Here is a 22,530-nt window from a genome sequence, read left to right as displayed (position 1 = left end):
ACCAAACTGAATTTGTATAAGCTGAGGCAGGAATTCACTCTTCTGAGTTTAGATTGTCCTGGCATTATTCCAGCTTAGGGGGAGAGGATGGAGTCCACAACATCATTGATGTGGCTGCTGTCATTTTTAAATGCACGAGGTTTCACAGCATACAGCAGGAAAGCAGAGACCGCATTTGAAGATCATACAAAGGATCAACCAGTTTCTGATTAAGAACACTTTTTTTTTTAGTGTCTTCCCTTAAATGCAGAAAATAAGTATTAAACGAATGAACAGCCTTACTAAGAAGTTGTTACAAGCTCATTAACTGTGTTTACATCCAAAATGCATTGAAAGGAAAGGGCTTTTTGCCTTTCAGAAGCAAATGAGCTGAATTACTCAGGTTATGTTTTGCACTCCGGCTGATTTTACCAGTGCAGGCACCAAGGCTTCAACACATGCAGTTCTGACAATGTCTGCAATTACTTGTGAAAACTATTCTTGCACACATTGTTTCCCTGAATCTCAGACCTACTTAAAATAGACATAATGCTCTGGCTGATAGCAATTTCAGTATTTTGAAAGTAATAAGGAAGAACTGCTTAGAAGAAGTTATTTGTGCTGTAACTAACAGTTGTTTACAATGTCTCTAGGCACAAAACCCCATCATCTGTCATTAGCAGACAGTGATTTCCAGTGATGATATCAAAGTACTGGTTATTGAAAGGGAGCTCTTTCTATAGTACACTTCCCTGGACTATGCTCCCTGCTAGGGAGACTTACCTCAATACTTACTTCACTGTGTACCTAAGAAAACAAGTTAAGCAGAGCTCAGAATGAATTGACTAATCTAAGAACTTCAAAAAGCGGCTTCCCAACCTCAATTTCTGTTCCCCCAGACAGTAGCAGCAGCAGTGTGGGAAGTGTCCTGAAAGGGTGGAGGTAGGACCATGTTTGAACAGTAAGTTATGTGACAACTGTAAATGACAATAACAATACTTTTGCATTTAAGAATTGAAGCTGCAGAAACAAAAGGCTTCTTAAGGAGGGCAAGATAAAAGCACTGCCAGCATCTCACCCCATACAGGCTCCACAGCATGTTCCAAAATCTTGAAAAGGCTGAGCAGCTACACTGCAGTGTGGGTGGAAGCAGAAATTTTGGCACTGGAGAGTAATGCAAGAGTGCAGCTGTCCAAACAAGGGTGGTTTACACCATAAGCTCCATCAGGTTGACATTTCTAACCCCACTGCCACCTCTGGGGCTGGCAGTGAAGGGACCTTGCTGCTTCTCTGCTGGCCTGGGGCCTCACACCCCTAATCTTCCTTAAAGGCCTTCTCATCCACTATCGGTTGTCTGCATCCCCTCTTCATATGTCCCTTCTTTCCACAGTAGAAGCAGACAATTTCACGACCTCTTCCTTTTCCTTCCCTAGAAATATAACTCTGCTCCCGATTCTCCCTTTGTTCTACATTCCTTGCATGGGAATTAGGGTTAGGCCCTTCCCGCACACTTCCATACAATAATGTATCATTTTAACTTTGTCTTTCCCTTTTCTAGATGGGAAAGCATCCCAATTAATTATCATCAAACCCAAGGGGCTTGGGAATCTGGGGAAGCTTAGCATGGGTCCCCTCTCCCATGGGACCAGAGGGCTTGCTTTTCCTCTGTCCCATCTTCCGGAGTGCACTCAATTTCTCACACACGTGCTCCCCTGGTTCGTGGCCCAGCCCCTCGCGGGGAATGGAAAACGCACTAATACAGAGTCCGCACTCACTTGGTCTCTACGAGACCTCTCACACACAGCACTCCGGGAAAACCACCCCAAACCGAGCGGGAAACCGGCCTATACTCACGCGTCCTGCGTCTTCGCTGGTTCTTTGTGCACAAAGATTACAGGGGTAACCGGTTCTCCTTTGCCCGTTACTCAATTTAGGTTCGTCGGTGGAGAGTGATCAGAAAGCCTGGGGCAGCCGGGCCGCCATAAGGGCGGGGCGCCTCCCGATCGTCCCGTAGCGACTGATTTACTTCTCCATCCGAGTCACGGCACCAAATTGTTATAAATTGTGACACGACAATTTGAAGTGTCTTAATCTAATAAAGCAATTTTATTGAAAATAGCAAGCGAGTAAGGCAGGCAAAGCACAGCGCTGGGCGGCCGGGGAGTCTCCTGCTCCACTAACGGCGCGCAAAAATGTTCTGTCCCAACCTTCCTTTTATCCCCCCCCCTTCTCCTTGCAGGCGTGACTCTCCAGATGTAGTCTGAGTCTGGTCGTTGTGATAGCTTCCAAGTCTCTTCTTTTGAGATACAGCGAGCAGACCAGATACACACACCCAGGGCTCTAATCTCAACCTCCTTATCACCTTGTAAGCAAATAAGCATTTCAAAGACACACTAGTACATTCTTATGCAAACCAAGGTAAGCGAGTATATCACAGTGAACAAATTATTTTCCACTTATCTTAATTCGGATTTTCCTTTCCACATTGAGAGTTATTTGTGCCATTTTCAGTCTCTGAGAAGTTTTTGTGCCATCCTGCCCTCCAATTCTCTCCTCCAAGGACTCCATGAAGAGCCTGTGTTATAGATGGACCTTTGTGGTTCCCATTAATGCTTTAGACTCCAACCACTTTGGGGTTTTCCTCTGACTTTGACTCCTGGAAAGGTTTGTGCAATCTCCTCTCAGGCTCTGAGGTTCCAGGGCTCAGCTCCAAATGCACCACGGGGCTCATTAGGATCAAGCAAGTCCTGACAAACCATGGCTCTGCCTCAATTTCTCTCTGCTCTCGTGCAGTTTGTCAGGAAGTTTCTGTAGTGGTTTTGGTTCACCATTTTGAGATTTCTCAGCCAATGCTTCAATGCGTGTGTTGTATTCAGTGTTGGCTAATTACCAGTGCACTCACTAGAATATACTTACTCATTTCCTGCTGTGAGATAGGATTAGAAGAAAGGGAAAGTGGTTTCAAAATTTTAAAAGGGTAAAAATAAAATTGTATTAACAATAACTAAAGAAATAGTAATAAGAATCAGAACAAAACTTTCAGAACACTTCCTCTCTCCATAAAACCTGACAATGTAAAGAGACAAAACCTAAAATTTTCAGTCAGTTTACCACCTCTAAAATAGTCTTTTTTCACTTCACTTAGGGAGAGAAGTTCCTCTTGTTAATGTTATGGGACTTATCCACAAGAAAACAGTTATCTCATGAGTTTTCATTTTCACAAATAGCAGTGGCCTGGAGAAATCTGCAATCGTGAACTCCCTCCCATCTTTTCCCACTTTTTCCCACAGCTGTGTTTATTGGCCAGGCCAAGTTATGGGGTATTAGTTTCAAGATGAGCTGTTTAAGAGCAAAGGTTCTCTTCATATGTTTCTGAAATCATCTTCATCTCTGGGAACAGAGGTCTTCTTCTCTCCGTGAGCGCACAGGGTCTCATCACTGTTCTCCCTTTCTCTGTTCAAACCTCTCATTGGATCACAGCTACTGCAACATTTGCTCACTTTAGCATGGAGGCCTTTGCTGAAACAAGTCATCTCCCCGTAATTTCAATGCATTATAGGGAAAAAGATAGTCTGATGCATCAGTGACATCCTTCTCCACAGCTTTACCAGAGGATTTCAGCCCCAAGATCAAGGCATCTCCTCATCCCTCCCATCTGGGACTCAACTTCCTCTTCCCTGCCCTCGGTGTGTTCATGTTACTCCTCTGTGTGCCTGCCCTGTGTCCTTTTCTCTCACTGGAGGGAGGATGGCAGCACTGGCAGAGTCAATATCCCCCGGGGCTGCAGATGGTTCCATGAGCCCGGCCGGGCTCGGTGCTTGCGGCCGGAGCTGTTTTCCCATGGAGGTTTCTGCAGCGGCTGCGCTGGGGCTGTGTCAGGCTGGGCCGTGCTGGGGCAGGGCCAGGATCTCAGCAGCCAGGCCAGAGCCCAGCAGCAGCACGGCCGGGGCCGATGGCTTCTCCTGCCCTGCCCGCCGGCTGCGGGCGAAGCCCAAGGGCGGCAGAGCCTTGGCCGATCCGGCCCGGCCCGGGGCTGCTCCTGGGGCCCGGCGGATCCTGGCCGGGCCCGGGCTGGCGGCGGGGCAGGGCTCGGCAGGGCCAGATGTCAGCCCCCGCAGCCATAGCCCGGCCTCGGCCCCGTGGCCTCCCCTGCCCTGCCCGGCAGCCGATGGTGCCTGGCGGCTCCCTGGGAAGGGGCCCGGCCCCACGGCAGGAGCCGCCCGGCCCCACGGCCGAGACGGGGCTGGGCCGGCCTCGGCACCTCTGTGGGGCCAGAAGGGAGAGAGACCCAGCCAGGCTTTCTCATCTGGAACTTGTGTCTGCACAGAGGCGTCTGCAGCTTCCTTAGTGCTTTAACAGACTGTCAGCTCTCAAAGCTAATTACTGATTGGTTTTTGTCAGACACGGAGGAAACTGCTAGCAGCTTCTCTCAGGACATCACTTCTGTGATGCAAAACCACCACAGCAGCACAGAGCACAGAGCTCCTTTGTCCATATGTAGTGGTCATGTGCCCGAGGCCTCAGAACCCCTCCTTGGGAGATGTCTGGGCCCTCTCCAAGGTGTTTTGAAATGAAAATATTCAGCTCAGAGTCTAAGAAAATCACCAGAGGACAGGGCCAGCCTGACCTGTCTGTCCTGGCTACTTTTGTCTGGGAGCAATCCTTGGATATATGGAATTTGGGAGGCAAATTCTAATTTTGGCCATGGTTCCTGGACATGAAGACCCCATTCTTTTCCATAGGAATAGAGGAACAGAGCCCTAGTGTTTCCCTGGGTGGATGAGAGATGATCACCAGAGGACATGGCCAGCCAGAACTGGCAGGTTTCTTTCTGCAAGATACCTTGCATATAGGAAATTTTTTATGGAGAGTACCAATTTTGACAATGGGCATGTTAAGAGAGGGACAGTTCTTTTCCATACCAAGGAAAGCAGGGAGACCCTTTGCTCCAGGAGCTGATGAGAGGCAGCCCTTGACATCCCAAAGTCAGCCAGACCCGTCAGGTGGCCCTTGGGAGGCCAAGCCAGACAGACCTGTTCCATGTAAACCTCGCTTCCATGGGGCCCCAGTGTGTCCAAATGGTCCCTTGCTTACAGGAGGCCCTGAGGTGTCACAATGCCCCCTTGGTGACACCAGGCCCTGAAGGGTTGGAATGGTCTCCATGGTTCCATCAGGCCCCACAGAGTCATAATGGTCTCTGAGTCCATGAAGCCCGGTGGTGTCACCATGGCCCCTTGGTTCCATGGGCTCCAGTGGTGCCACAAGGATCCCCTTGGTTCCATGAGGTGCCCACAGTGTCACAGTGATCTCCATGGGAAGGAAAGAACCGAGCCCCAGTGTGGCAGGGGCAGCCACCAGAGGCCAAGGCCAGCCAGACTTGACAGTACTGGAAGATTTTGGCTGGGAGCAGCCCTTGGATATAGGGAATTTTAGAGGTGAAATCCCAATTTCAGACATGGACTGTTGAAGGAGGATGGTTCTTTCCATAGGAAGGAAAAGACGGAATACCGGTGTTTGAGGGGCAGATGAAAGGCGGCCGTCAGAGGCCAATGGCAGCCAGACCTCTCTTTCCTGGTAGCTTTTGTCTGAAAGCAACCCTTGGATATAGGGTGCCGCGCTCCCGCCCCGGTTCCCTTTTCCTCCACCCCGGCTAGCTCTCAGTCTGGGGCGAGAGTGGGCGATTGAGGCACCCTCCGCCGCTCCCAGCTGGGGTTTGGAGAGTGCCTTTGTGGGTTCCGGGCAGCGCTAGCAAGCCTCGCAGTGGTAAATGAAGAGCGGATCCTGCCGGGGGCTAAGTCCGAGTTTATTGTAGCCCAACGGGGCCAAATATCCTAGAACGGTGCCAGCCAACAGGAACAAGCACAAGGTGCTTGCACTGGCTTATAAACTGTAAGGGAGGGGTATTCAACAACCAATGGGGATAGGGATAGGGGGTGGCTCCGGGATGGGGGGATATGATGGGGTCCAATGGGGGAAGGATATGGGGGGAGCCCCAGGTCCTCGCCCAATCACCCGGTGCCCTGAGTGGAAGCTTCTGGATGGATGGGAAGGGGCACCGAGTGACAGACAAGGCACCGGGGGGGGGGGGGTGGGGGGGGTAAAGTGCCCCTTCCAGGGTGATGGATAGATACTGGAAAGGCGGGAAGGGGGGACAAGGCAGGAAAACTGGGGGTAAACCAAGTTGTATATGGGGGTACAAAGGAATAAACCAATACATAATACAGGGATAATAAAACATACAAATAACACAACTCCACAATAGGGAATTTGGGAGTTGGAAGCCCAATTCCCGCAATTTCTGCATAGATAAGGACGGCTCTTTTCCATAGGGAGGAAAGCACTGTTGTGTTCTGCCACTGCAAAGGGCACAACAACTGCCCCAGGCCCCAGAGTCTCAGACCTCAGGCAGACACCAATGACCAACAGGGAAAGGAAGGCAACAGGACAGGTCTTGGTTTAGAAAACCGAGGATTCTTCATTTTCCCAGGGACCAACACAAGAAACAAGGTGGTAGGGTCAAGACTTTTATATTACAGGGTAGGGGTGGAGTTTAGGATCAAGGTCCAATATTAAGAGAAGGAGACTGCAAAGGGGTGGATCGAGGAGGACAATCAATGGAAAAAACTACAGTGGGGGAATTGCAGCACAATTTAAGCCAATAAGGTTACAGAAAAAAGAAGAACATTCCGGGGCCATTCCTCATTTGATCAGATAGGGTGGAGTGTCTTTTCCCAGGCTTTCAGGGGCACACCCCACAGCATGGAGGGGTGGAATCTTCTTTAAGTCACGCTCTCACCGGATGCTGTGTCTGGGTAGAATCCCCACCTCATTGGGCAGGGGCACTCTACACCTTTGGTGCCATTATTTCTTTCTCCGGCTGTTTTATACAATGAAATAAAACTCCAGCATCTGTGGAACCACCCTTCAATCCCTCCCGGGCTACTTCTGTTCTGTCCTCAGTCTGCACACAACTGAGCCCAGAGCCTGCAGCCTCTACCTGCTGGTTATGTGATGAAGCCTTCAAACCCCATCTTGGGAGATATTTGGGTCCTCCCCAAGATCTGTGAAAATGGAAAAATAGTTATCAAAGTTATTTTCTCCCAAGTCTAGCAGTGACAGAACAATGGTCAATATCTTTAAACTGAATGAGAGTGGATTTAAATTTGTCAGAAGGAGGAAATATTTTACAGTGATGAGAGTGGAACAAAACATCAACTGTTTTTCCAGAGAAGTGGATTTCCCATCCCAGGAATGCTCAAAAATCAGGGAGTGTGTGCAACCTGACCCAGTGAAATCCCCTCCCCTCCCCAAGGCTGGAATTCCTGTTGTGTGGGATCTCGGATGTGCTGGGTACCCACACAACACTTCTGGCCAGAATGTCTGCTGAGGGCAGCCAGGCTGCTGCAGGGGCAGTGACCTCACAGCCATCACCATGGCAGCCCTGTCCCCTGGGCCTGGCTCTCCCCTTTCCTCTGCCCCTGCCTTGTGTCTGCTGGCATGAAGAGTTTTGTTGATAATATCTTGTCCCCAAGGTGCTGGGCCAATGGCTTCCCCGTCAGGCTCCTGGAGCAGAAGTGGCTTTTCAGAGCCCAGCCAGAAATGAGCCCTGAGGCAGCAGCTCTGCAGCGCTGGCCACCAGGCCGGGTTGCAAGGGAGGCTTCTGGCCATGCCCTGCAAGCAGCTGCTGCTGCCAAGGTGCCTTTGGTGCCTGGGGCTGTCCCTGGCACAGCTCCCAGCACGGCACTCTGCCCTTGTGCCCGAGGCCTTCCCTGTGCTGGGGCTGGCCTGGGGCTGTTCCTGCAGCGGGACCTGCCCTGCTCCTGGCACAGGAAAGGCAGTTCCTGCTGGAGCAGGAGGCTCTGCCTGCAATGGGCTCAAACCACTCCACCAAGGACCTCTTGACTTCAAAATTGCTTCCTAGAGCAGAATATCCTATAGGTGTTGTAGCTTCTGGACTGGGGAGTAAATAACTCTGGTTTAGAGCTTACTGTCCAGTCATGATCTGATTGTATTTATATAAATACATCTGGTATTCCATCATTTATCCTGTAGGAAAAATTGCATTGACAAATTGTTCAATTCTACCTGTCCAATCGTTTATACATAAACCTTTGACAAATTCTGGGGCCGGGATTGGATCCAGTCACTCCCAGTCTCCTCTCTTAAAAGGAATTTTAGAAGTCTGGGGGCTCTTCAGGGCTTTTAGAACCCATGGTGGCTGCTGGGTGTCTCCATCTCATGACTCAGCAGGAGTTTCTCCAATAAAGAAATAAAGCTTTTGCCTGAAGCTCCCACTCTGCACATGACAGGAACCCCTGTGAGTACCTGTGACATCCCAGCTCTTTGGCAGCCTGGGGACTCCTGGGATGTCACTGTGGAGCTTCCATGAGTGCCTGTGACAGATCAGTGCCTTTGCAGCCCAAGGTGCCCTGGGATGTCACCATGGAATGACTGTGACTGCCTCTGACCACACGGTTCTTGCCATCCCCAGAAACCCTTGGGAGGTCTCCATGGAGCCCCTGGCTCTGTGTGTGACATTCCAGCTCTTGAACAGCCTGGAGACTCTTGGAAAGTCCCCATGGAACCCCTCTGAGGTCCAGTGACAAATCTCATCCTAAGCAGGCAACCATCACCAGGAAACCCTGTTGCTATGGTCAGTTTCCATGACAACCATCCCCAGGCCCCTGTTGCTATGGTCAGTCCCTGGGCAGCTCCATGGAGACCCCATGCCAGGGGTGGTTGCCATGGACACCAGCTCAGGCCTGGAGCCCGTTGCCATGGAAACCATTGGCACTCCCATCCCCAGGCTCATGGGATCCCAGAACCACAGAATTGGCTGAGCTGGGAGGGACCCATCAGGATCCTCGAGTCCAACTGCTGGCCCTGCACAGGACACCCCAACACAGCCAGCCCGGGCCTGGCAGCGCTGTCCAAACGCTGCTGGAGCTCAGAGAGCCCTGGAGCTGTGACCCTTCCCTGGGGAGCCTGGGCAGTGCCCCAGCAGCCTCTGGGCAAAAACCTTTTCCTGAGATCCAACCTCAGCCTGCCCCGACTCAGCTGCAGCCGCTCCCTCCACTCCTGTCCCTGGGCACCAGAGTGAAGAGGTTCCCTCAGCCCCAGCCAGGGACCCGCTCCCAAGGCTGCTGCCATGGCCACCAGGGCTGGCACCAGCTGGGATGCTCCATTTCCAGGGGCCGGGGTTCAGGAATGGGATTCCCCAATTTCCTGCTCTCACTAAAACCCTGCTGGCGCTTGTTGCCTTCCCACCATCCATTGAAGGAAAAAAGGGAAAGATCCCAGGCTAGGATAAGAACAATTTACTGGGAACAGCAATGAGATAAGGAACAAACAGAAACAGAAAAAATATTGGCAACAGAAGGGATAAGAAAAACTATTTACAGAGAAAACCACATCACCATCAATTGTATCTTCCTGGCCACGTGTTTCCTCCTGCATGGAAAGTACACCCTTCTCCCCAGGGGGAGAGTCCCTTTCCTGCCCCTGGCAATGACCTGAGGTGGGAGTGAATGTAGTGACAGGGCCATGGCCATACCCTCATGTCCTTCAATCCCACATCAGGTCATTGGCAGGGGCAGGAAAAGGGACAGGTGTCTTCCCAGCATGGATCACAGGGAACATGGATCACCAGGGCTCTTCCCAACATGGTCCTCCAATGGGGGATGAAGCTGGAGCAGTGCACAAAGCTCTTCCTGCAGCTGGGGAATTTGCAGGGCCTCCTTTACTGGTGGCTCTGTTGGTGTTTGGTCAAGTGAGAGCTTTGGGTGAAGCTCTTCCCACACTGGGGACACAAGTAGGGCCTCTCCCCAGTGTGGATGCGTTGGTGGCTGACAAGGTTGCACTTGTGTTTGAAGCCCTTGCCACAGTCGGGGCAGAGGAAGCGCCTCTCCTCGGTGTGAATCCGCTCATGGAGGAGGAGATTTGAGCTGCTCTGAAACCTCTTCCCACAAGTGGGGCACATGTAGGACCTCTCCCCAGTGTGGATGCACTGGTGTGTGATGAGGTCGGAGTTGCGCTTGAAGCCCTTCCCGCAGTCAGGGCAGCGGAAGGGCCATTCATCCGTGTGAATCCGATGATGTACAAAGAGATTGGAGCTGGTCTGAAACCTCTTCTGACACTAAGGACACTCATAGGGCCTCTCCCCAGTGGATGCGTTGGTGCTTGATAAGGGCAGAGCTGCAGCTGAATCCCTTCCCACACTCCCCACACTCGTAGGCCCATTCCATGGTGTGGATCATCATGTGCAGTTTCAGACTGTTGCTCTTCCTGAAGCTCTTCCCACACTCCAAGCACTTGTAGGGCTTCTCCCCATCAGGAAGCCTCACAGGGACGACCAGCTCCGAGCTCTGGCTGAAGCTCTGCCCACCTTCCTGACACAGAGTGGGTCTTTCCTCCTCAGAGCATCCTGGACTGGGCTTGCAGCCCCTCCTCCTGTGAGATCTCCAGGGATTTTCCTCCCTGTTGGATTCCTGCGCTGTGGAGTTGCTCAAAATGGCCTCTTCCATGAGGTTCTGCCGTGGGGATTTCTCCTTCCTGCTCTCCATTCTCAGCTCCTTGTCTGGAGGAGGAAGGACAAGGAGAGGATGGGATTTGCCTCCATGCCACAGGGAAGGGCAAGGAGATCCCCCCAGTGCGTCCCCGGCAGGAGGGCACCGGCAGCGGGGCTGTCCTGCAGCCGGGGGGCAGGCTGGGCTGGGAGATGGAGCAGGAGAGAGGGGGAAAGGGGCACTGACTTCCTCCTCACCTGCCTCGGTGTCCCAGGGCATCTTCCTCTTCCTTCCAACCTTCTTCTCTATCTGGTGAATATTTGGGTATGGGAAATCCTGTTTTGGGAGGAAAACAAGGGATGAGCACAGTGAGTTTTGTACTGGTTTGAAGGCAAACCAGGGAGAGAGTCTAAGCCAGAATGACAATTGAGTAAGAAAATTAAGATCAAGGCAATGATACAGAAACCCTGCTTTAAACTCACAGAGTCAGGATATAACCTGACACCCCGTTGCTCAGGGTGGTGGTAGCAGTCTGATGAAATGGTGGCTGCAGTCCAGCTGGAGTGATGAACGTGATTCTGTCAAAGCAGTGATCCTGTAGAAGGGTCTGGTCTTCCTCTGAAGGTCCAGTGGTGGTTATGGAGCTCTTGTCCTCTGGGAATGCAGTTGAAAAGGTGGTTGTGGTATTGCAAATGGTGAGATTATATCCAGGTAGGAATGCTTGGTTCCTCCCCCTGGGCGGAGCATCCCACAATGGGATGATGTAATTTTATCAGTCCTGCAGTGACACTCAATGGCCCATTAAGAAAAGATGGCCCCTGGAGAGCGTTATCAGGGTTGAGCCATGGAAGAGATAAAGAACACTGCCCCACCTGTTGATAACAGTTTTTGGAGATGGGGACTGAAAACACTTTTGGTTACATCTGACACTGTAACCTGAAACAGTGAGGCAATCCCTGCTCGGGGTGGGGGGTGAACACCACCCCCCTTACCCAAACTGACTCCTGTATAAAACCCCCACCCTGGGAAGGCCACGCACACAGGGGACAATGTCACACTTGCCCTGCCCCAGGGGACATCTCTGTCCATGTCACTCCCTTGCTCTCCCCCCTTTTCTCTTTCTTTGCATCTCTCTCTACCTCACATTTACTGTTCAATAAAATCCACTTTGGATTTGGTCGCCTGAGCACCTTAATTGGGGCAGAGGCATCTCTTTAACAATTTTATTACCCAGATTGCAATATTATTTTGCACAGTGAGTTCAGGGCACTGTTGTCTGACCCCAAGTGTCTTTGACAACAGCCTGGTTCCCTCCTCTGAGGAGGTTCTGCCTCTTTCTGGAGGAACTCTTGGAAACTTGGATGCAGCTTCCTCTGAGCAAATTTTGGGAGAACTTATGAGGAAAATGGCTGTTATGGGTGGCCAGTGTAAAGGAAGTATTTTCTTGTCATACCTTGAAAAGTCTGTTAAAATCACTGGAAGAAAGGAGCCAAATAATACCAGCAAGACTGACAAGGATGATTCACCCCAAGGTGAGAAATACAAGGCTACCAAAAGTCCTACAGGAAGCCCAGCTCAAGTAGCTAAATCTCAAATAACTCCTGATTTCAGAGGCTTGGGTGCTTTTCCAAATATGAGAATCATTATTTTCTTTGTCTCTGTCACCTTTGTGACAGCTACACGACCTTTCCTTTTCTTTTAATAATCTGTATGGGGCCAAATTTCCACGTTTCCTCTTTGGAATCTGCCAGCATCTGAATTGGAGCTCTGCTGGAACTGACAGAATTTGGAATTGCCACAGAGTTGCTTCTGCTTTTGGTTTATTAATGTTTGGGATTTGTTTGTGCTGCCATCACAAGAGACTTGTGGGAAGAGCAAATCTTCCTCAAGGCATTTTATAGAGGGTTAAGTTTCATTTCTGCTGAGTTTGTTTTGTCCAGTGCCCGAGGGATGCTCAAGGGGTCTCTGGTTTTGGTTTGGCCCTAATTTTCTACTGATTTGTCTTTATTACTTAAAAACACCTGAAAAATTACTAACAAGAGTATTGACCAGAGATGTCAAAAGTCCCACCAATTAAGAGGTATTTGAGGTGGAATTTACTGTTTGGAAATGTATTCTGGAGGATTTGTGTGTTCTTGGAGGATATATGGCAGTATTCTCCATATCTTTGCACTCCAAAATCCAAGGTGGGTTGCTCTTTCACCTCAAAATGACTCAATCCCCCTGGAAGCCCCACAGTCTTACCCCAAACTGGCTACAACCCACCTCAAAATGGCTGGTTCCCACCTCACTCCCATGCCAAAATTACATGATTCCACAGCCTCCAGGATGAGATGTAGTTGGAAGGAGATCAGAAGAAGTGAGATCCAAATTTGAGGGTGTGGGATCGGGACTGTGTGGGGCTGGGTGGGTGTGATTTATTTTGATAGTAAATAAAACTATCAGAATTACTGATTTCTGTCCCATTCATTTTCTGTCAGTTCTGGTTTGCTTTTCAGAGTGCTGCCTTCTCAGCTGATTTTGTTTGTGTCCCCCTGTCCCAGACTGAAAAGGAAGATGTGTTCTATTTGCCATCTGTATGGCAGTTGTCCTGTGTTAAGTGGGCAGTTTTTCCTTATCTCTTCCACAATCAATCCTCCCTCAGGGGAGACATCTGCTGATAATGGGCTATTGTCACTGCATGACTAATAAGAACTGTAACATCCCATTGTGAGATGCTCTGCCCAGAGGGAGGAGCCAAGCATTCCTACCTGCAGCTAGTCTTGAGATTCTGGCCCACCAACACAGCTTTTTCTGGGCTGGATTTCTCAGAGGAACAGCTGCCTCTTCCTCTTTAGAAGAAGATTCCCATTCCTACAGGATCACTTCTCCAACAGAACCACACCTGACACTCCTGGAGGACCGCACCCACAGTTCCAATTAGACTGTGGCCAACACCCTGTCCAACAGGGTGTGAGGTTGTATTCTGACTTTGTCAGTGTTGTTTTAGTTAACTGAAATGTTTATCCTTTTATTTTCTTCCTAATAAAAAACTCTTATTCCTGCTCCCATATTTTTACCCAACAGCCCCCCTTAATTTTCCAATTTATTGCAAATTCAGAAAGAGTCTACATTTTTCCATTTCAGGGGAGTCCCCTGCCTTCCTTAGCAGACACCTGTCATTCCAAACCAAAACACCTCCTTTCTCTCCTGCCTCTCTTTGCCTGCTCTGTTTCTCTCTCAGTGTCTCCTTTGACCCAGGGCAGCTCCCACCAAAGGCCCTGCCCTGATTTAATTCCCAATCCATGAGCTGCAACAACTACGGGTGAAATTATGAAGGCTGGCAGTAAAATGTCACTGGCTTTTGGCTCTTCCACAGGAGCTTTTCCTTCAAGGGCAGGAACATCTTTTCCTGGCTGGGATCTGGAATTCCAGCCCCTGGGAGTGTGTGCCATGGATTTTAGAGGGGCATTCCTGAGGCTCCCAGGGTGCTGCTCCTGCCGTGCCTCCCAAGGAGCTGTGCAGGGCAGGGAACAAGGTGCAGCAGCTGTGTTGGTGCTGCAGTGCCACAACAGTCCCTGGTTCCAGGAGTTTTCGCACTGCCAACAGCGGTTCCTGGGTTCCATGATGCCCTGCTGTGTCCCCATGGATATTTGGTGTCATGAAGTTCTTCAGTGTCACAATGGCCACCTCGCTCCATGAGCTTCCACAGTGTCCAAATGGCCTCCTTGGATGGGTAGTGTCACCATGGACCATTGGCTCCATGCAGCCCCGCTGGGTCACCATGGACTCCTTGGTTCCATGAGGTTCTGGCGGTGTCTCCATGGTCTCCTTGGATCCACAGTGTCACAATGGACCACTGGATCCACGTGGCCCTGCTGTGTCACTTTGGCCCCTTGGTTCCATGGGACCCCAGGGTCACAATTGACTCCTTGCTTCCATGTCACCCCCTCAGTTCCAAAATGGCCCCTTCATTCCATGGGGAACACAAAAGATTTATAGAAACATTGAGCAAATCTGGCTTAACACAGCTGGGAATATCTGTTTGCATTCCAAAGACAGGTTAAAGGTGAGGGTGGCACCACCAGCTTCCATCTGCAACAGAGATCCAGGGAAAGGGCTGGGACAGAGAATTCAGCTGGGAGACTCAGAGAATTCTGCTTCCAGAGATCATTTCTGGTCACACTGTCCCTTGTAGAAAGGTGACACCATTCCAGGCAGCCTGTACTGAGCAGGTGGCTCCTGAGTGGGGTTTGTTGTTTAGGAAACCTGCTCAGGCTTTTCCATTCTTTATTTCCCAACAGGAAAACTTCTCCTGGGCCTGTGTGCAGGCAGAGCCCTGAGGAGAGCAGGTGGGACACGGTGCAATGGGCTGGGACATGGAGCTGCAGAGCTCAGGGACAAGGTTCTGCTGCAGGGCACAGGGATGTCAGTGCCAGGTGGGCGATGTCAGACATGGTAAGGCTGGGGGTGAGGAGCAGCTTGTCCAAACAGGGTCAGCCCTCAAGGGGCTCATTCTTCTACATGCCCAGACATCCTAAGGAGACACTGAGTATCAAGGTCACCAGGGGAATGCTTCTATCAGCTCTTCTCTGAACTGGAAACTAAGAATACTCACTTGATTAAAGAAAAAAATTCAGGAGGTGCACTTGGAAATATTCCTCCTTACAAGGACTCCAAACTGACTCCAATCAGCTGCACAAGCCCTGGAGATTTGCAGACAATTGAATGAAGACAAAGCGGCCCTGAAGGATTCCTGCATTTTGATGATCCCCATGGTGGATTTGGGGCTGAGTCCAGAACCCTCAGGCACTGAGAGAAGGCTGAAGAAGCTGCTCAAGGAGTCAGGGGCAAAACTCCAAGTCCTTTGGAGCATCACTGGGCCCCACTGAGAGCAGGGACTGCCAAAGGCTCCCAGGGACTGGAGAGAGCAGATCCTTGAGGCCAGGATTGCAGGGAGCCCAAGGCTCAGAGCAGGGAACTGCAATGCTGAGCAAGGCCTGGGCTGGCTGGGGGAAGCAGAAAGGCCAAGCCCTGAGCCCAGCCTGGCACAGCAGGGCCTGTCCCTCACGGGTGGCTTGGGGCTGTTTGTGGGGCAGGGGGATGTGAGGGGCAGCAAGGACAAATGTCACAAATCTGTGTGACCCTGCAGATCCTCATGGAGCCAAGGGGCCAGGGTGACACTGTGGGTCCTCATGGAAACAAGAGACCATTGTGAGCCTGCAGTGCTGTAACACCCCAGAACATTGAAATGCTGGGGGTCACCAAAGGTTCCTTTACTTGAGTTTGGTGCACAGGAGAAACATCAACCTGATATTCTCACCATAGCCAGATGCAAAGGATATTCTTGGTAGGAAGGGACCCACAAGGATCATCAAGTCCAGCTCTTAAGTGAATGGCCCACTTTGGAACTGAAACCACAACCTTGGTGATACCAGCCCCATGCTCTAACCGACAGAGCTAAGAGGTCAAAATTACACAAAACGTAACTGGCAAAATATAGACAATCAATGAAATTTGGCAAAGGGTTTCATACAACATCCACTTCAAGATAAAATCTTATCATATCATTAACTTCATTAACTTAGTCCATTTAACCTAAAAACCTTTAACCCTTAGAATGCTAAGTTACCCCAAATAGTTTCCAGGTAAGTAGGATTAGAAAGAGGAGAAATAGAGAACATCAGAAAGACAGAAGATCTATAGAAAGACACACACAGGCACCAACTGCTCAGGTTCCAGCATCGCTAACAGAGGAACTCCAGGAGAAGAGAGGATCCAGACCAGGGGCTGGCCTCGTGCTCCGGCTTTTAACCCCCTGGGCCTCCATGGGCCCGCCCCTGGGGTGGGACTGCCAGGTGATTGACCAATCAGAGCCAGGGTAGGCACCAGCTGCTGGTGTGTGATTGATTGACAGCTCAGCCAATCAGCACTGCCCCTGCTGTGTGATTGACAGCTCAGCCAGGCCAGGCTGGGGGCGGGGCTCTGTCCCACCACAAACCAAGGCCTGACCCGCCCCCAGCCCCACACGGGCATTCCGAGCATCCCAAGGTGTCTCAGGACATCGATCTCATCCAGCCTCTGACAGCGACCACGGTGACACTGGGGAACCTCATGGAACCAAGGGGCCATGGTGACACTGTGCTGCCTCATGGAATCAAGGAGACCATTGTGAACTCAGAGACCCCAAGGAACCAAGGGTCCATGGTGACCTTGTGCAGCCGCAGTGTCACAGAGGAGCCGTTGTGACACAGCGAGGGCACACGGAGCCGAGGGGCCATTGTGACACATCAGTGCTCTGTGGAACCACGAAGCCATTGTGACATTGCAAGGTCTCATGGAAGCACGGGGCCATTGTGACACTGCAGAATCAAGGGGAACACTGAGACACTCCAGGGTCTCATGGAACCAAGGAGACCATTGTGACACTGTGGGGTCCCACAGAACCAAGGGAGCATGGAAGAGGTCTGGCTGGCTGGGGCACCTGGGGACCACCTCTTATCTGCCTTTCAAACACTACGTCTATGTGTGTTTCTGTCTTAAGAAAAAAAAACAGCCATCTTGACCAGGCACCCATAGCCAAAATTTGGCATCTGCCAATTTTGTGTGTGGATTCTCATATTCCAGGAATAGCATATATCCAATGATAGCTCCCAGAAAAAAGCTACCAGGACTGACAGGTCTGGCTGGCCTTGGCTTCCTGAGGGCTGGCACTCATGTGCCTCTGAAACACTGGGGCTCTGTGTTCTCCTTCTTATGAAAAAGAACTCATCTTCCTGTCCAGGTGCTCTTGGCCAAAAGTGAGATTCCCCCTCCAAAATGCCCTGTGTCCAAGGATAGCCTCTAGATGAAAGGTGCCAAGGTCTGGTTGGCTTGTCCGAAGGATGGCCACCTCTCATCTTCTTCCAGAAGACTTGGACTTCACACTTTTCTTTCATATAGGAAAAAAACATCCATCCTGAGCAGGTACCCATTGCAAAAACTGGGATTCCACCTCCAAAACTTCATACATCCAAGGATTGCTCTCAAGTGAAATCATCCAGGAGAGACAGATCTGGCTGCCCCTGACCCCTTGGGGGTCGCCTATCATCTGCTTTTGAAACATTTGGGCTGTGTGCTGTCCTTCCCATGGAAAAGAACTGTCCATCTTATGTACACAGAAATGGCAAAAACTGGGGATCCACCTCTAAAATTCCCTATATCCAAGGGTTGCTTTTAGACAAAAGCAACCAGGACTGAGAGATCTGTCTGGTTTTGGCCTCAGGTGGCTGCTGCTGCCACACTGGGTCTCGGTTCTTTCCTTCTCATGGAGATCACTGTGACACTGTGGGCACCTCATGGAACCAAGGGGATCATTGTGGCACCACTGGAGCCCATGGAACCAAGGGGCCATGGTGACACTGCGGGGCTTCATGGACCCAGAGACCATTATGACTCTGTGGGGCCTGATGGAACCATGGAGACCATTCTGACCCTTCAGGGCCTCGTGTCACCAAGGGGGGCATTGTGACACCTCAGGGCCTCCTGGAAGCAAGGGACCATTGGGACACTGTGAGGCCCCATGGAAGCGAGGGAACATAGACCAGGTCTGTCTGGCTTGGCCTGCCAGGGGCCACCTGACAGGTCTGGGTGATCTTGGGATGTCAAGGGCTACCTCTCATCAGCTCCTGAAGCAATGGTGTTCTGTGTTCTTCTTTCTATGGAAAAGAACGCTCTGCCTATTCAGATGCCCATTGCTAAAACTGATATTCTCCCTAAGAATTTTCCTATATGCAAGGATATCTTGCAGAAAAAAAACTGCCACTCTATCTAGCCTCTGGTGGTCACCCCTGATCTGTCCGTGAAACACTCACTGGGGCTCTCTTCCTTCCTTCCTATGGAATAGAACCGGCCTTCATGTCTAGGGCCCATGGCCAAAATTAGAATTTGGCCTCCAAATTCCATATATCCAAGGATTGCTCCCAGACAAAAGTAGTCAGGACAGACAGGTCAGGCTAGCCCTATGCCCTGATAATTTTCTTAGACTCTGAGATGAATGTTTTCATTTGAAAACACCTTGGAGAGGGCCCAGAGATCTCCCAAGGAGGGGTTCTGGGGCCTCGGGCACATGACCACTACATGGAGCTCTGTGCTCTGTGCTGCTGTGGTGGTTTTGCATCACAGAAGTGATGTCCTGAGAGAAGCTGCTAGCAGTTTCCTCCGTGTCTGACAAAAACCAATCAGTAATTAGCTTTGAGAGCTGACAGTCTGTTAAAGCACTAAGGAAGCTGCAGACGCCTCTGTGCAGACACAAGTTCCAGATGAGAAAGCCTGGCTGGGTCTCTCTCCCTTTGGCCCCACAGAGGTGCCGAGGCCGGCCCAGCCCCGTCTCGGCCGTGGGGCCGGGCGGCTCCTGCCGTGGGGCCGGGCCCCTTCCCAGGGAGCCGCCAGGCGCCATCGGCTGCCGGGCAGGGCAGGGGAGGCTGCGGGGCCGAGGCCGGGCCGTGGCTGCGGGTGCTGACATCTGGCCCTGCCGAGCCCTGCCCCGCCGCCAGCCCGGGCCCGGCCAGGATCCGCCGGGCCCCAGGAGCAGCCCCGGGCCGGGCCGGCTCGGCCAAGGCTCTGCCGCCCTTGGGCTTCGCCCGCAGCCGGTGGGCAGGGCAGGAGAAGCCATCGGCCCCGGCCGTGCTGCTGCTGGGCTCTGGCCTGGCTGCTGAGATCCTGGCCCTGCCCCAGCACGGCCCAGCCTGACACAGCCCCAGCGCAGCCGCTGCAGAAACCTCCATGGCAAAACAGCTCCGGCCGCCAGCACCGAGCCCGGCCGGGCTCACGGAACCATCTGCAGCCCCAGGAGATATTGACTCTGCCAGTGCTGCCATCCTCCCTCCAGTGAGAGAAAAGGACACTGGGCAGGCACACAGAGGAGCAGCATGGACACACCGAGGGCAGGGAAGAGGAAGTTGAGTCCCAGATGGGAGGGATGAGGAGATGCCTTGATCTTGGGGCTGAAATCCTCTGCTAAAGCTATGGAGAAGGATGTCATTGATACATCAGACTCTCTTTTTCCCTATAATGCATTGAAAAGTATGGGGAGATGACTTGTTTCAGCAAAGGCCTCCATGCTAAAGTAAGGAAATGTTGTAGTAGCTGTGATCTCCCATGAGAGGTTTGAACAGAGAAAGGGAGAACAGTGATGAGACCCTGTGCCCCCAGGGAGAGAAGAAGAACTCTGTTCCCAGAGATGAAGATGATTTCTGAAAGAGATGAAGAGAACCTTTGCTCTTAAACAGCTCATCTTGAAACTAATATCCCATAACTGTGCATGGCCCATAAGTACAGCTCTGGGAAAAGGTGGGAAAAGCTTGGAGGGAGTTCACAAATGCAGATTTCTCCAGGCAGCTGCAATTTGTGGAAATGAAAAGCCATGATAACTGTTTTCTTGTGGAGAAGTCTCCATAACATTAACAAGAAGAACTTCTCTCCTTATGTGAAGTGAAGAAAGACTATTTTAGAGGTGGCAAACCAACTGAAAATTTTAAGGTTTGTCTCTTTACATTGTCAGGTTTTATGGAGAGAGGAAGTGTTCTGAAAGTTTTGTTCTAATTCTTATTACTCTTTTTTAGTTATTGTTATTACAATTTTATTACTACCCTTTTAAAATTCTGTGACCACTTTGCCTTTCTCCTAATCCTATCTCACAGCAGGAAATGAGTAAGTATATTCTAGTGAGTGCACTGGTAATTAGCCAACACTGAACCCACCACACTAATTGAAGCATTGGCCGAGAAATCTCAAATCTGTGAACCAAAACCACTACAGAAACTTCCTGACAAACTGCACAAGAGCAGAGAGAAACTGAGGCAGAGCAATAGTTTGTCAGGACATACTTGATCCTAATGAGCCCCATGGTGCATTTGGAGCTGAGCCCTGGAACCTCAGGGCCTGAGAGGAGATTGCACAAACCTTTCCCTAAGTCAAAGTCAGAGGAAAACCCCAAAGTGGTTGGAGACTAAAGCATTAATGGGACCCAGAAAGGTCCATCTATACCGCAGGCTCTTCATGGAGTCCTTGGAGGAGAGAACTGGAGGCCAGATGGCACAAAAACTTCTCAGAGACTGAAAATGGCACAAAGAACTCTCAATGTGGAAAGTAAAATTCAAAGTACCTTACAAAATTTAAGAATCTCAAAGTATTCATGAGCCCCACTGAGTGTCAGTACAAAGCTCTCAAGGGACTCATTAAAGCAGATAACTGGGGCCATGATTGCACAAACCTCTCGCAGAGTGGATCAAAAGGCAAACACCAAGTACCTTAAAAGAACTGAAGTACCTTGAAGCATTAATGAGCCCCACTGAGTGTTGTTCTTGACAAAGCCTCTCCAGCGACTAATTAAAGCAGAATATTGGAAGCCATGATTGCAGAAAGCTCTCACAGACTCCAAGGCAAAAGCCAAAGCCAAAGTCCTTTGAAAAACCTGCAGTCTCTGGGAGCATGAAGGAGCCCCCAGGGCCATTCCTGACCAAGGCTCCCCAGGGACTCCTTCCAGCAGATCCATGAAGCCACTGGGATGTGGGCTAGGGGGAGATGCTGAGGGCAGGACCAGGGGCTGACAGTGCCCAGCCTGGCTGGGGCTGTGCCAGGAGGCCCCAGGGCCTCAGGACAAGGTGTCTCCTCACAGCCCTTGGTGGCACAGACCCTGCTGTGCCCCAGGGCACCAAGACTTGGCTTCTCTTTGTCCCCACCTGGCATCAGTGCCTCCAGTTCTCTGCTCTGCCTGGGGCCTGGGGACACTTTCTCAGTCGTGTCCCTCAGTGGGACCCATTAAAAGTCCAAGAAACTTTGGAATTGGATTGCGACTTGGAGTTCTGGAGAGGTTTCTGCAGCTGCCTCTTCAGGGCCTGATGTTCAGGGCTGAGCACGAAGCCCCAGAGGGTCATTAAAGTCCTTGTGCTGTGTCTGTGCTGCTGAGCTGGGCCGGGCTCCTGGCACAGAGGGTGATCCTGGTAACCAAGCAGAGCTTCAAAAGCACATTTCTCTTGCTGAGCAGCTCTTCTGCCAGCCCAGCAGGGCTGGGGCACTGCCTGCAGCCAGCCCGGGCACAGCACAGAGGCAGAGAGCTTCAATCAGTCAGGGCTGGGAAGGGGCTGAGAAGTGCCTGGGGCAGAATCACTGCCAGCCCTTGGCACAGGAACCTCTGCCTTCAGGACAATGCAGCTGCAGCTCCTGCCGTGATCTCCTAAAGCTGGAACATGCCAATGCCCACAGAGCCTGTGAGTACATTCTCTGCTCATCTCCTGTGCAGAGCAGCCAGGGGTGCCCAGGGCTGTCCTGCAGAGCAGGGTCCTGCAGCCCAGGGCGCTGTGCTGGGCCAGGGACTCTGCTGCCTGCCAGGGACAGCTCTCAGCCGGCCCTGGAGCTGCTCCCAGCGCTGGCCAGGAGCTGTGGGGGGAAGGAGCCACCCTGAGCAGTGCAGGTGCTGCTGCTGAGAGGGGCTGGCTGGGGCAGGGCTGCTCCCAGCTCCAGACCAGCCTGGGCACAGCTCCGGAGGACACTTCCCAAAGAAGGTAAGCCTAGGATTGCTGTAATGATCAGGAGCTTTCCTGAGACTGTTTTCAATTTCCTGGTTGGAGAAAGATGGGAATGTTGGGGTGATGACATAAACATTTTTACTTTTTATACATTTTTCTTATATTTGTACCTCTGTAAATTACTATTTTATAATTATATACTATTATATAGTTATAAAATTTTAATCCTTACTTAACTATTAAACTCTAATTAACTCTATCAACATACTATTTTATAACTGTAATCCTTAACTAACTCTAGTACATTTCCTTACTTTTATCTTCTATTTTAGAACAATAAACTGATAGTCTAAACACATTCCTGAAATACTGCATAGTCTTATTATCAGTAACAGGACCTACAAGAACAACGTTTTTGTTTTTGACCAAAAAATGAGCAGTCACAACAAAAAGTAAAGGCAAAGAAGCCCTTGGACCTACTCCAATAGGTTGAGCCAGGGGTGTGTAACTGGGGCAACTGAATCTCCTATTGGATGTTCCTATTAAATACCCTAATTAAT

At 50.9% G+C, this 22,530-nt stretch overlaps 1 pseudogene; it reads right to left on the bottom strand.

Annotated features, from left to right (window-relative positions):
• Positions 1-20,349, bottom strand: part of LOC144247286 (uncharacterized) — a 41,592-nt pseudogene extending 21,243 nt beyond the window's left edge.
• Positions 20,350-22,530: the final 2,181 nt, after the last annotated feature.

This window comes from Lonchura striata, chromosome 21 (genome assembly GCF_046129695.1).
Source record: "Lonchura striata isolate bLonStr1 chromosome 21, bLonStr1.mat, whole genome shotgun sequence".
Classification (NCBI taxonomy): domain Eukaryota; kingdom Metazoa; phylum Chordata; class Aves; order Passeriformes; family Estrildidae; genus Lonchura; species Lonchura striata.
The sequence above is the reverse complement of the archived record's forward strand: the minus strand, read 5'-3'. Positions and strand labels throughout refer to the sequence as shown.